This window comes from Orcinus orca, chromosome 13 (genome assembly GCF_937001465.1).
Source record: "Orcinus orca chromosome 13, mOrcOrc1.1, whole genome shotgun sequence".
Taxonomy (NCBI): domain Eukaryota; kingdom Metazoa; phylum Chordata; class Mammalia; order Artiodactyla; family Delphinidae; genus Orcinus; species Orcinus orca.
This window is the reverse complement of record NC_064571.1, coordinates 60,082,627-60,096,478: the sequence shown is the minus strand read 5'-3', so window position 1 is coordinate 60,096,478 and position 13,852 is coordinate 60,082,627. Positions and strand designations below refer to the sequence as shown.

Genomic DNA, 13,852 nt, shown 5'->3' with positions numbered 1-13,852 from the left:
ATAAAGTAGTTATCAATATGTGTGTTCCTGTTACCATTTTCTTAATTGTTTTTTGTTTCTTATTGTAAGTCTTTTCCTTCTCTTGTGTTTCCTGCCTAGAGAAGTTCCTTTAGCATTTGTTGTAGAGCTGGTTTGGTGGTGCTGAATTCTCTTAGCTTTTACTTATCTGTAAAAGTTTTAATTTCTCCGTTGAATCTGAATGAGATCATTGCTGGGTAGAGTAATCTTGCTTGTAGCTATTTCCCTTTCAGAACTTTAAATATGTCCTGCCAGTCTCTTCTGGCTTGCAGAGTTCTGCTGAAAGATCGGCTGTTAACCTTATGGGGATTCCCTTGTATGTAAATTGTTGCTTTTCCCTTGCTGCTTTTAATATTTTTCTTTGTATTTAATTTTTGATAGTTTGATTAATATGTGTCTTGATGTGTTTCTCCCTGGATTTTTCCTGTATGGGACTCTCTGTGCTTCCTGGACTTGACTGACTATTTCCTTTCCCATATTAGGGAAGTTTTCAACTATAATCTCTTCAAATATTTTCTCAGTCCCTTTTTTTTTTTTTCCTTTCTTCTTCTGGGACCCCTATAATTCAAATGTTGCTGTGTTTAGTGTTGTCCCAGAGGTCTCTGAGACTGTCCTCAATTCTTTTCATTCTTTTTTCTTTATTCTGCTCTGCGGTAGTCATTTCCACTATTTTATCTTCCAGGTCACTTATCCTTTCTTCTGCCTCAGTTATTCTGCTATTGATTCCTTCTCGAGTGTTTTTAATTTCATTTATTGTGCTGTTCATCATTGTTTGTTTGCTCTTTAGTTCTTCTAGGTCCTTGTTAAAAGTTTCTTGTATTTTCTCCATTCTATTTCCAAGATTTTGGATCATCTTTACTATCATTACTCTGAATTCTTTTTCAGGTAGACTGCCTATTTCCTCTTCATTTGTTTGGTCTGGTGGGTTTTTACCTTGCTCTTTCATCTGCTGTGTATTTCTCTGTCTTCTCATTTTGCTTATCTTACTGTGTCTGGGGTCTCCATTTTGCAGGCTGCAGGTTCGTAGTTCCCGTTGTTTTTGGTGTCTGCTTCCAGTGGCTAAGGTTGGTTCAGTGGGTTGTGTACACTTCCTGGTGGAGGGTACTAGTGCCTGTATTCTGCTGGGTGGGGATGGATCTTGTCTTTCTAGTGGGCAGGACCACCTCTGGTCGTGTTTTTTGGGGTGTCTTTGAACTTATTATGATTTTAGCCAGGCTCTCTGCTAATGTGTGGGTTTGTGTTCCTGTCTTGCTAGTTGTTTTGCATAGGGTGTCAAGCACTGTAGCTTGCTGGTCATTGAGTGGAGCTGGGTCTTAGCGTTGAGATGGAGATCTCTGGGAGAGCTTTCACCGTTTGATATTACATGGGGCCGGGAGGTCTCTGGTCATCCAGTGTCCTGAACTCTGCTCTCCCTCCTCCGAGGCTCAGGCCTGACACTCAGCCAGAGCACCAAGACCCTGTCAGCCACACGGCTCAGAAGAAAAGGGAGAAAAAAAAAAGAAAGAAAGGAAGGAAGGACGGAAGGAAAGAAAAGAAAGTTATTAAAATAGAAAAAAAATATTTAAATTAAAAAAATAAAAAAGTAATATAAAAAGAGAGAGAGAGAAAGAAGAGAGCAACCAAGTCAAAAAACAAATCCACCCATGATAACAAGCGCTAAAAAGTATACTAAAAAAACCAAGAAAAACAAACAAACAAAATGGACAGTCAGAACCCTAGGACAAATGGCAAAAGCAAAGCTGTACAGACAACATCACACAAAGAATCATACACATACACAGTCACAAAAAGAGAAAAAGGAGAAAAAATATATATATATATATCTAAAAATTAAAACTGGAAGAGAGCAACCACATCAATAAACAAATCTACCAATGATAATAAGCTCTAGATACTAAACTAAGATAAACATAAAACCAGAAACAAATTAGATACAGAAAGCAAACCCCATGTCTACAGTTGCTCCCAAACTCCACCTACTCAATTTTTGGATGGTTCATTGTCTACTCATGTATTCCACAGATACAGGGTACATCAAGTTGATTGTGGAGATTTAATCCGCTGCTCCTGAGGCTGCTGGGAGAGATTTCCCTTTCTCTTCTTTGGTCGCACAGCTCCTGGGGATCAGCTTTGGATTTGGCCCCGCCTCTGCGTGTAGGTCCCCTGAGGGCGTCTTTTCCCCACCCAGATAGGATGGGGTTAAAGGAGAGGCTGATTAGGGGGCTTTGGCTCACTCAGGCCGGGGGGAGGGAGGGGTCCGAATGCGGGGCGAGCCTGCGGCGGCAGAGGCCGACGTGACGTTGCACTAGTCTGAGACGCTCCATGTGTTATCCTGGGGAACTTGTCCCCGGATCATGGGACCCTGGCAGTGGCGGGCTGCACAGGCTCCCGGGAGGGGAGGTGTGGATAGTGACCTGTGCTCGCACACAGGCTTCTTGGTGGCTGCAGCAGCAGCCTTAGCGTCTCCAGCCCGTCTCTGGTGTCTGTGCTGATAGCTGCGGCTCATGCCTGTCTCTGGAGCTCGTTTAGACGGTGCTCTGGATCACCTCTCCTCTCGCACCCCGAAGCAATAGTCTCTTGCCTCTTCGGCAGCTCCAGACTTTTTCCCGGACTCCCTCCTGGCTAGCTGTGGCGCAGTAGCCCCCTTCAGGCTGTGTTCACGCCCCAACCCCAGTCCTCTCCCTGCGCTCCCACCGAAGCCCGAGCCTCACCTCCCAGCCCCGCCCGCCCCAGCGGGTGAGCAGACAAGCCTTTCGGGCTGGTGAGTGCTGGTCGGCACCGATCCTCTGTGTGGGAATCTCTCTGCTTTGCCCTCCGCACCCCTGTTGCTGCGCTCTCCTCTGTGGCTCCGAAGCTTCCCCCCCTCCCCCGCCCACCCCCCGTTTCCCCCAGTGAAGGGGTTTCCTAGTGTGTGGAAACTTTTCCTCCTTCACAGCTCCCTCCCACTGGTGCAGGTCCCGTCCGTATTCTTTTGTCTCTGTTTTTCCTGTTTTCTTTTGCCCTACCCAGGTATGTGGGGAGTTTCTTGCCTTTTGGGAAGTCTGAGCTGCCAGCGTTCAGTAGGTGTTCTGTAGGAGTTGTTCCACATGTAGATATAATTTTGATGTATTTGTGGGGAGGAAGTGATCTCCACATCTTACTCCTCCGCCATCTTGTAGGTGCCCCCTCATTTTACTTTCGAGTGAACCTGACTGCTAACATCCTAGTCAGGAAACAGTTTTTTCAGGAAAGAGGTGTGGGAATTAGGGGATTCAAGAGAAGTGAGCTGGAGACCCAGTCCAGGGTGTTCAAGCTGACATCAGAATGTGGGATGTCTTTCAGCAGGGGAGGGGCTGTCGAGTCTGAGAGAATGAGCCACATTCAGAGTGGAGATTTAGACCAAGCTAAGCCGCCTGCAGATGGACTCAAGCATCTCCCTGACGCACTCAACAGGAATTTTCCGAGGACCCAGCAAGTGCCATTGACCGCTCTGTATCCAAGGTTGACTGGAGAATCAGTAGCTAGTGTCCCTTTCATAGTCTGAACTTAATGTTAAAGGAGGTGAGTGAACAATATTCCAAGAGTCACAAAATTCCAACAGGCCAGCAGGCATGAAATGTGTCCTAATGAGCAGGCAAGGCTTCTGCCTGCGAGGGATTTATAGTAAAATACAGCAGACGAGAGAGACTCACATGTAATCAGCAGAAAACTAGTGCTTGGAAGAGTTGTACTTATGTGTAGGTGTGTATAAGCTCCTATTTCTAGAAAGGCCATGTCTTAGGTTCTTTACAGATAGTGCACCATAAATGGAATTGTCCCAAACATTGCTGTTAGTCACAGTTTTGATCTGAAAGGTCAAAAAGAACTGGAAAAAAAACCCAAACAAACAAACAAAAAAAAACTTGTGACTTACCAGAATTTTGTTAAACGTTCTTTGGCCAGGAGCAGTCATACATGACGCAGTGGTGTAGCTTATTACTCACGATTCATTATTTGAAGAAGAAAAGGGCAAAGAAGTTGTTCTCTCTTAAAACTCTGGCAAGAAAATACAAGGTCTTGCCATGCCCTTCCTAAAACAACTTCCTGAAGAACAGAACCCAAACCACTAACAGCACAGCACCTCAGACCATTTTCGCCCAGCGTTTCCGATAATATTATGCTAATTCTAATCTGTAACACAGATTACATTAGCAAGGTGTAACAAGAAGCAATCAGTGTTTATAAAGTAGGTTTTCTCCTTAGCCCTGCCTGGCGCTGTACCCCAGAGGTGGCAGGAACCTCTGGGTCTCACATCAGAGATGACAGGCAGGGACTTAATATGGTGCCTGATTGCTGAAGTTCTGCTAACGAGCCCTGATACTAATCTGTACAGAATCTGTGTCTCGTATATAAAGTACAGGTATTTGGAGTTTTCTGCTAATCTGGGAAAGAGAGGCCTCCAGAGCTGGGAGAGTGCATGCTGATTTTATTCAAGCATGTTGAACTGTGTCCAGCATATAGTAGGCTTTCAATAAATATATGTTTTTAAGTGATGAATGAATAAATGAAATACTACTAGGGCACAGATGCAGGTATATGTGTGTGTGTATATATACAGGTATACACACTCATACATATATAAACATATATAATTCATACATACGTAGACATAGGAGTTGGCTCACACACTTATGGAGACTGAGGAGTCCAGACCCAGGAGAGCCAATGGTATAGTTCCAATTCAAGTCTGAAGGCCCTGAGAAGCAGAAGAGCTGATGGTATAAGTAAATTCCAGTCCAAGTTCGAGTCTGAAGGCAAGAGAAGATCAATGTCCCACCAGTTCAAAGGCAGTCAGGCAGAGAGGAAATTTGTTCTTACTCATCCTTTTATTCTATGCAGGCCTTCAGTTGATTAGATGAGGCCCACCCACACTGGGGAGGACAATCTGCTTTACTCAATCTACAAATTCAAATGTGAATCTCATCTGGAAACGTCCTCAGAGACACACCCAGAAATAATGTTTCAACATATATCAGGGGCACCCTGTGGTCCAGGCAAGTTGACACGTATATATTCTCCAAATCCCTTACCCATCCTACTCCCATTTTAGGACAAGTTGCATGAACCAAGCACCTTTTCTGTGACTTTTGTAAGGAATGAATGCATTTGTGAGGCTAAAGTGGATGGTTTAGATCAAAATTTTCTGGGCACGGAGCTAACTGGCACAAAAGTAGATTGGTGATTTCTGACAGCATTCAGTGCCAGCCGGATACACTTGATTAGTTGGTACTGTGCTCCCTGAATCATCAACCACACTGTAATACTAGGATAATCAAACCAATGTCAGAGTGTGGGATGCACAGAGGACAGGTAAAGGGCAGAGTCTGAGCAGGTGGGCTAGATCAGAGAGCAGAGAGGTGGGCTAAGCAGAGGCTGTAGTTAATAGGAAACGTCTCAGCTAAGAGTTTTCAACTGGAATCACCTGAGGCGCTTTAAAATCTGCCCAAGCCTTCCTCCAGACCAATTAAACCTCCTGGGACGTGGGAGATGGTGGCACCAAAGTGCAGGTGTTTTTAAATGTTCCTCAAATGCTTCTAAAGTGCAGCCTGGATGGAGAGTCCCTGTTCTGGGGTCCCTGTTCAATCAGTTCTTTACTAGAAGAGAGTGAGGTGGATCCTTTGTGAAAACCAACTCAGTGGAGAATAGTGGTTCCCAAACATGACTGCACATAGGAATCACCTGGGGAAGCTTTAAAACCCGCCTATGCCTGGGATCCACCCCCAGAGGTTGTGATTGAATGGGTCTGGGGTATAGCCTGGGCTTTGGAATTTTAAAGAGATCCCCCAGAAATGCACAATCTCTAGCCCCACTCCAGATCTTACAATCAGAATTTGCATATAAATTTTTAAAAATTGTGGTAAAATACAGTTATCCCTCAGTATCTGAAAGGGATTGGTTCCAGGAACCCTGCTGGTACCAAAATCTGCAGAGGCTCAAGTCCCTTACATAAAATGGTGTAGTATTTGCATATAACCTACACACACCCTCCAGTATACTTTAAATCGTCTCTAGATTACTTATAATACCTAATACAATGTAAGTGCTATGTAAATAGTTGTTGGTGAGTGGCATATTCAAGCTTTGCTTTTTGGAACTTTCTGGAATTTTTTCCCAAATATTTTCAATCCACCTTTGGTTGAATCTGCGGATATGGAATCCATGTATATGAAGGGTCAACTGTACACATAACATAAAATTTACCATCTTAATCATTTTTAAGTGTACAGTTTAATACTGCTAAGTATATTCACATTATTGTGCAATCAATCTCCAGAATTATTTTCATTTTGCAAAACTGAAACTCTATATCTATTAAACAACAACTTCCCATTTTCCAGGCTCTGTGTGGGATGCACTCTGCAGGCCGGCAAGCTTTGTAGTTGCCCAGCCTTGAAACTAAAGAAAGAGCCGGGAGACAGCAACAGAGACATCCATGATTTATTGGACAGGGCATCTTACACGTCCAAAACAAGGGTCCTGGAGCGACACCTCATCATATATGGCAGATGGCAGGTAGAACATGGCAGCAACCTTTGTTACTTGGGGGAGGAGGCTACCATTTATAGCGGGAATTGATGTCAGGTTGGCTTATCAGTTACCAGGGAAACCAGCAGCTGAGACACATCCCTCACAACCCCTCAGGTCAACAGTTATCACGAGGGTGGCTGTTCTGGTCTAAGGATTAGAATCATCACTAGCTGGGCAGGGGGCGAGCATGTTTCACATGAGCAGAGTGTAGGTGCTGCAGTGACTGGTCGAGCAGGGGATGTACAAGAGAGAGCGAGAGAATAGCCGTCTTGAGTGGCCTGACCATACACCACCATTCTACTCTTCTCTATGAATTCGACTATTTCAGGTATTTCATATAAGTGAAATCATACAGTGTTTGTGTTTATGCGACTGGTTTATTTCACTTAGCTTAATGCCTCAAGGTTCATCTATATTGTAGCATGTGTCAGAATTTCCTTCCTTTTTAAGGCTGAATAAAGTTCCATTGTATGTATATACCACAGCTTATTTATCCATTCATCTGTCGGTGGGCATTTGAGTTGCTTCCACTTCCTGGTTATCATGAATAGTGCTACTGTGAATACGGGCGTACAGATATCTCCTCGAGACCTTGCTTTCAGTTCTTCTGGGTGTATCCAGAAGTGGAATTGCTGGATTATAGAGCAGTTCTATTTTTAAAAGTTTCAGGAACCCCCCCCCCCGTACTGTTTTCCACAGAAGGTGCACCACTTTACATTTCCACCAACAGTGTACAAGGATTCCAGCATCTCTCTTTTCTTGCTAACACTTGTTATTTTCTGGGTTTTTTGTTTGTTTGTGTTTATTTTTGATAGTAGCTATCCTAATGGGTGTGAAGTGCAGAATCTGCATTTTAATCAGATCCGCAGGTGATTGTGTTTGGTTACAGTTTGAGAAGTTGCTCTACTGCCCAGGCTGGTTCTCTGGCTGGCACATTGCCTCCTTACCATGCATTCTCCCATATTTGGTAGCATTGACTATGGTGTTGTGTTGTCAGTGTTCATTTGGCTTTCCAGTTTTCTACAAATGACTATTACGGCTTGGTCCTGTTCAACCTCTGCTCTTTGCACTATTGTTCTTCGGCAGCTTTGGTGAAAAGTGCCCTCTGGGCTCATGTATAGAGGGTTTCCATCCAGGGGGAAGCTGAGTCCTGCTCCTGAGGTCCCATGTGGTCCAATCTCTGCAAGGACACAGAATAAAAAGAAACAGCCCAAATAGGCCAAAACAATGAAGAGGAAGTCCAACTTTACCTTAGAGTTGCCTAACAATTTAAAAAGGAATGAAGACCAGGACACCCGGCAGCATTTCCTTTTTTTTTTTTTTTTTTGGCGGTACGCGGGCCGGACGCACAGGCTCAGCGGCCATGGCTCACGGGCCCAGCCACTCCACGGCATGTGGGATCTTCCCGGACCGGGGCACGAACCCGTGTCTCCTGCCTCGGCAGGCGGACTCTTAACCACTGCGCCACCAGGGAAGCCGTACAACTCAGTTTTGAATCAGTCTAATATGGGTGCATCTGATTGGTGGAATGTGAATCACCCTAGGTATCCTGCACAAGAACTGGGAAATACAAGTTTTTATTTATTTGTTGTTGAGAAGACAGGAGCTACAGAGTGAAGAACTATCAAAATGTTAAGAAGGTGTTCAAAATATTTTTGGACATCTGAGAAGGAGCCTGGAGAATAGAAAAGGGAAGAGCAGTAGGAACTGACTTCTTGGATTGGGTGGTAGGCCCACAAGGAGTCCTTATTTATTTATTTATTTTGGCTGCACCGTGCCACTTGCAGGATCTTAGTTACCCCAGCAGGGATCGAACCCGCACCTTTGGCAGTGAAATCATGGAGTCCTAACCACTGGACCACCAGGGAATTCCCAGGATTTATTATTTTTCTAATACTTTATAATGAATACATATGTGTATTAGTCTGGCTTCTCCAGAGAAACAGACCAATAAGATCGTTCTATCTATCTATCTGTGTATCTATGTATGTATGCATCTATCTATCTATCTACCAGGAATTATCCTATGTGAATATGGAAGCTGAAAGGTCCCAAGATCTGCAGTTGGCAAGCTGGAGACCCAGGAGAGCCAATGATAGAGTTCCAGTCTGAGTCTGAAGGCTAAGCTGGAGACCCAGGAGAGCCAATGATAAGAGTTCCAGTCTGAGTCTGAAGGCTAAAGACCAATGTCCCAGCTCAAACACCATTAGGCAGAGGGTAAGAATTCTTTCTCACTCAGCCTTTTACTCTACTCAGGCCTTCAAAAGGCCCACCCACAAGGGGGAGGGCAATTGGCTTTATTCAATCCACCAATTCAAATGCTAATCTCAACCAGAAACAGCCTCGCAGACACACCCAAAAGTAATGTTTAAACCAAATATCTGGTCACTCCGTGACCCAGTCAAAATTGACACACATCAATTTTATATACATATCAAAGAATACAATGTTCATTATGAGATATAAAGAAGGATTTTGGGATAACTACAAGTGACTGATGGCCACTACAAAATGTAGTCCCTGTTCTTAAGGTTTTGACTGAGTTTAAGCGTGAATGCTTGGGAAAGGAGCAGTGTTTTAAGTTGCTATTAGTCATTTGTATCTTGGTTTGAAGGCAAATGAGTGGGTTGTTGCATCGAGTTTGGAGAGAGAGAAATTTAATCTCGGTATTTGAGGAGTGGAAAGGTTGAGGGAACCATTAGAGGAATAAAGGAGGAAAGAATGGAAGTTTGAGGGCTCTAAGACAGACTTCTGCTATTTCACATTTTCGTTGGAACTGCGCTAATTCCTGGCACTTTTTTGAGGTAGTTTTCATTTTTATTTCTTCACCTTAAAGGATATTGGAATTTTCATGGGACTTCCCTGGTGGTCCAGTGGTTAAGACTCTGCGCTCCCAATGCAGGGGGCCCTGGTTCGATCCCTGGTCAGGGAACTAGATCCCACATGCTGCAGCTAAGACCCGGTACAGCCAAATAAATAAATAAATATTTAAAAATCAAGAAAAAATAAAGGATATTGGCATTTTCAGGTGTCAACAGATTATTTCCAATCTGTTATGTATCTCTCACTATGCCCAGTTTTCATTTTTTCATATACATGGCAGGACTGTGCATTAACACTTGCTCTTCCAGCCTGTCTTTCTTGTTCTCGGGGTATTAGTCCACACTACTAGAAAGCGCAGGTGGGGTCATATACTTCATTATCTGCTGCTCTTTGTTTCATTCTTGGATTGGAGGAGCCAATGAGCAGAAATTGCACAAGGGAACTTTCTTCAAACCTTCAGTTTATGAATAATGCATAACTCGCCGTGACTCATCAAAAGCAATGGTAAACAAAGCCCCAACAGTTGGCCACCCCCTCAGCAATCCACAGACAGTGGTCCCACCCCTTGGAAACTGTGAACGGCAATATTTGAAGGTAGCAATGGGAATTGGTGGCGCTGGTTTATCTTTAGCATCGCCCATATGCTTATTGGCACACAGTTAAGTCAGAAAAGTGACTGAGGCAAGGAAGGAGAAAAAGGTGTCCCAACTACTAAGGTATCTGGAATCTGTAGAAATGCAAGCTGTTCCCTATCCTACCCTACAGAAGTGCACTTTCCCTGATCTTTTTCCTGTTATAAATGGGGAGCCCCACGATTTTTACAGTCTGACGGTCCTGGCTTCAAATTCTGCCTCTGGTGCTTTTGAACTTTATGTCCTTGGGCAAGTTACTTAACTTTTTTTTTTGAATTTATTCTTTTATACAGCAGGTTCCTATTAGTTATCCATTTTATACATATTAGTGTATATATGTCAATCCCAAGTTACTTTTCTTCTTTTATTTTAGCTTCTTCTCATCTTTCCATCCTGGCCTCCATTCAGTAAGAAGGGATAGTAGCAATACTTATCTCTAGACACTCAGGGCTCTTAATTATGAGCAACAGCAGCTGACTCACGCTGATTAGGCAGAAAAGATATTGGGGAGCTCACAGAGCAGTTGGCAAGGCTAGAGAAGCAGGCTTAAGGCTAAGCTTCTGGGGTCAAGGCCTGAAACTACGCTGCAGAAGTGACCCAATAAGGAAGCTGCTGACCCTGCTTTCCCCCAGAGCCCAGAATGGCTGCCGGGAATGCACACTCTACTGGAGCTCTGCCAGCACTGATACTTCTGGGCCAGGAACTGTTCTTACAACAACTGGTACCCCAGAAGACTGGATGCCTCTGCCACCACCCTTGTCAGCAAATGGGTCCCAGGTATCACCTCCTTCCTCTGGTTCATCTTTTCTGATCAAACTGTTGCCTGGGAGCATCTTAGTGGCAGACCCTAGGCGTCATGCCTTTGTTCTAGCTGCTGAGGTCTCTGGGGAAGCAGATTCTCTGACTTGACTTTAGGGAGGCAGACCCCATAAGGCAGGGAACTGCCCAAACATAGCAAAACGCACAAAAGGTGAGAGGCAACCCGAAAACATGACGTACGTTCCCTCTCAAAGTGTGGTGAAAACCAAGCAAGTATGTCCAATGTTTGGCATGCTTTTGGGGTTCATTAATTCTTGTTCCCTTTACTTCTTTATCAGAAATGTCCATCTGCTCATTGGATTCACCCCCAGGCTGGTTTCTACATAGGCAGGATTTGTAAACAAAGTGGAATGGAACCTTTGACCCAGTTTGGCCCACTTGGAAGGATCTCTACTTCCTAGGGCCATTCCTTGGATGGACTTGACCTCTTGGCTCCTGACCTTATCTGCCCTGACCCACGGGACCTACTCACTCCTTCCTCTTACACTTGACCTTTTGATTCCTATACCTTTTGCTTGTGCATGACCACAGCACCCCACTGACACTCTCCACCCCCCTCCCCATTTTTATCCTAAGCTCTTCGTCTCTTGCATTTTAGTTTATAATGAATCCTGATACCAACTGGATTCTCTCCTTGCCCTGACTTCTGAACAGTTTATGCATCATTTTCATATTTTGCATAATCATTGAAGGAGGTCTTATAAGAAATATTCGAAGACTTTTTTAGGTTTATAAAATAACTACCAAATTAACTATTGTTAATGAAAGAGAAGTGAAGAAAGTCTGAAATGGAGATAGACGAAGACAAAAGAAATAGTTACAGAATGGTTTCCCTATCACTTACCCCATTCTCCTACTCCTCTTTTTAAGAAGTAATTCATTAGGACTATATATAGAGAGGGGAAAAGAAAACTAAAATAACTTGCTCCAAGAAATACGCTTACTGATAAAATTTCCCCAAACTCTCTTAAGACGGACTCTGCTTTCTCTCTCACGCAACTGCACTTGCTAAATTTCTAGAACTTCTTCCCAGCTAACAAAGGGCAGCATTTTCAACATTAACAGCCTGGTATCTAGCTGTCGGGACTCTGTGGGCTAAGAGAATGCCTTGAGGAGCTGGGGAGAAAGCAGTATGATCCTGTTCTAGCATCATGGCTCAGGGAGCCAGGAAAGCCAGGAATTATTTATCTATGATTATTTATTCAAATTTTCCTGCTATCTCTCAGCTTCATTTGACCGTCTGGGAAATGTTCTGCTCAATTGCCAGGAAATGTCCTGAGAAGTCCTTAGGCTTGTTTGTATCTTTGGATGTGATCTAGAGAAGTATAAACAAGCAGATATGGAAGATGATTCTTGTTCAGAGTTGTCACAGTATAGTGACTGACTCTCAGCATAAAGTCGTGTATTATTTTATATCATGGATCTCTGTCAGAGAGCAGCGTTCTACCGGAGAAAGTTTCAAAGAGTTACCAGATCTTTCTTGCTCAATTGTATCCCTCAAAGTAAGGCATTATTAGAGAAAGACTGAGGACATCAGATCGAAAAGAGATAACACATCTTTTTTTTTTTTGAGCTAACACATCTTAAGAAAAATATCTTTGAGTGTGGCTCCATCTCTATTTACAATAGTGGGAGAACTATACTTAGACCGCTTTGTTTAATTTAATTTATTTTTTATACAGCAGGTTCTTATTAGTTATTTATTTTATACATATTAGTGTATATACGTCAATCCCAATCTCCCAATTCATCCCACCACCACCCCTCTCCCCGCCACTTTCCCCCCTTTCTATACGTTTGTTCTCTACATCTGTGTCTCTGTTGAGTCAGACCACTTTGAATCCCAGTTCTGCTACTTTTAGAAGAGCATTTTGGATGAGACATTTGTTCTACTATTATGTAACTTCTTTGTTTTACAAAAGTGAAGGACTTAAAGTGCAAATATACCAGAATCCTTTACTAGCATCTAAATTAACTAAGATTCATTAGCTTGGTGGCCATAAAGACCCTGAAAATAGGACAGAGGGAGGTAATTCCTGGTTCTAGAAAGGGCTAGAGCATAATACCATGGATGTGGCAGTTCTAGCTGGGGTGCCCAGGTCGTGGTGTCCTGTTGACCTTGAAGCAGCTGGAGGAGGTAAACTGGCATAGCCAAAATCATGTTCAAAGAGAAATGGAGAGAATCTCTCAGGCAGACTCCATGTACTGTTAAATTTTGCCTATGCTTTGCCCTGCTTAGCGTCGTTAGTTAAGCAGCAGGAGAAGCAGTAGTGGCAGATCAGAAAAAGTGCCCTATCGATGGGGGTGGGAATGAATAACTGGTGTATTCCTAGCTAGTTGATTTTATGCCAAAGGTATCCAGATCCACAGCCCTGTTGGGGAAGGAAATCCCAGACTTCCTGCCAAATTGCATCAGGGGGACATATGGACCTTATTCTTTCTAGTTCAGTAATCTTGGTCCAGCTGCAAAAATAACTTGTGCATGAATTGCCAACAGAAACAGGTAAAGCTACTGGTTGAGGACCTGGAGGATGGCAACCTCTCTGCCCCTTTATACACGTCTGGTGTTTGGAGGGTTGGTCTGGTTAATTCTGGCAAGTCTGTCTGCTGGGCTCCTAAACCCAGCCTCTAGGAGCTCAAGACACCTGTCCCATTCATCTTTCCCTGGGTCTGTTACAGACAGTGAGTTCTAAGGGCAGTCTAAGACTGGTCAGACTCAAGGCTGTGTTGAAAATATAGGCAAAATATTTCCAGTATTCCATTGTCACCGAATAGAATGGAAGAACAGGAATGAGCTCTTTCATTCACCATGTCCAGGACGAGGCTCAGGTATGGAGGGGGGGCTGTGATTTGCCCAGGATCACCTGAAGAGTGTCTGGTGGAAGTGGAAACTTTCCAAAAAGGAATTAGAAATTACCAGTGGGCTTGATTATCACCTCTCACCATCAGGTGGAGTTTGTGCAGTAAACTATTATTAATAAAAAGGGAATAAATATCTTCTACATGTTTCAGTG

At 43.6% G+C, this 13,852-nt stretch overlaps 1 long non-coding RNA gene across 2 annotated transcripts in view; it reads left to right on the top strand.

The window, feature by feature from the left end:
- Positions 1 to 13,852, top strand: part of LOC125960792 (uncharacterized) — a 143,838-nt gene that overhangs the window by 104,056 nt on the left and 25,930 nt on the right. The window contains exon 7 of one of the 2 annotated variants that reach the window (XR_007470800.1): positions 4,876 to 7,875. The exons of the other annotated variant lie outside the window; for it this stretch is intronic. This is a non-coding gene — a long non-coding RNA (uncharacterized LOC125960792). Of the gene's footprint in view, positions 1 to 4,875; positions 7,876 to 13,852 lie in introns of those variants that run through there. 2 annotated transcript variants of the gene reach the window in all.